Source organism: Pundamilia nyererei, unplaced genomic scaffold (assembly GCF_000239375.1).
Source record: "Pundamilia nyererei isolate P.nyererei 1_Seehausen unplaced genomic scaffold, PunNye1.0 scaffold00377, whole genome shotgun sequence".
Classification (NCBI taxonomy): domain Eukaryota; kingdom Metazoa; phylum Chordata; class Actinopteri; order Cichliformes; family Cichlidae; genus Pundamilia; species Pundamilia nyererei.
This window is the reverse complement of record NW_005187778.1, coordinates 378276-379159: the sequence shown is the minus strand read 5'-3', so window position 1 is coordinate 379159 and position 884 is coordinate 378276. Positions and strand designations below refer to the sequence as shown.

Sequence of the window (884 nt, the reverse complement as noted above, 5' to 3'; positions counted from 1 at the left end):
GCGCGACAGGATGTCCAATCGTGGCCTCACGTCTGCATCAGACTGGGCAGCAAAGGCTGCTTAAACGCAGATATCAGCGGTTGTTGTGCAGCCTTCATCTTCATCCTGTCCCATCAGGGTGACGTCATGAGGTGCCTGGCGTGTTGCCAGGCTCATGAGGCTTCCTCGTGCCGCACCGTCGACAGACTGTGGCGCTTTTATCCAGCCTTTATATTTTGAACGTTTTACATTTTAATAAGACAAACACAGAAGTGATGGCTGGGTATGATGTTGGCTCCCTATGTCATCACAGTGAAAACGGATGCAGACGTTAAACTTGAAAGCAACGTCACAGCTGCTGCTTTTTTTTCCATTTAAGGCGGCCCGCCAAAATAAAGCCTTTTATCAAGGCAGCTTTTTCAGGCAGTAACCCACAGCTTTGTTGCATCCAGGCTGGATTACAGCCGCACACTTTATGATGGAGTTAGTGGCACGTCTGCAGGTAGTTTCCAAAAGCTGCAGCGCATCTTTTAACTGGAACAAGAAACTCTGAGCTCATCAGCCCATTTTCATTTCACTCCACCTTTGATCCTTTTTAAACTTCTTTTATGTGTTTTTAAACCTCCTGCTGGCCCGTGACCGTGCTTCACTGTAGCTGCTCCAAAGCTGCCTCTTCTCTTTATGCTCTTTGTATGTGTGCAGCACTTTGTGAACCCTGGTTTTTTAAGGTGCTTATAAATAAAGGTGGTAAATGCTAAACTTAGTCTGTAACAGCTGAACAAAGTGCAATAACAAGAAAACTCAGAAAAAACTCAGCGATGCTTCACAGCGATGGTGTTAGATACGGTGTCTAATCTAATCGAGTTGTCACACACACACACACACACACACACACACACACACAC

General features: G+C 45.9%; 1 protein-coding gene across 1 annotated transcript in view; it reads right to left on the bottom strand.

Annotated features, from left to right (window-relative positions):
- LOC102207017 (myotubularin-like) overlaps window positions 1-884 on the bottom strand; it is a 24349-nt gene that overhangs the window by 15132 nt on the left and 8333 nt on the right. The window lies entirely within an intron of this gene.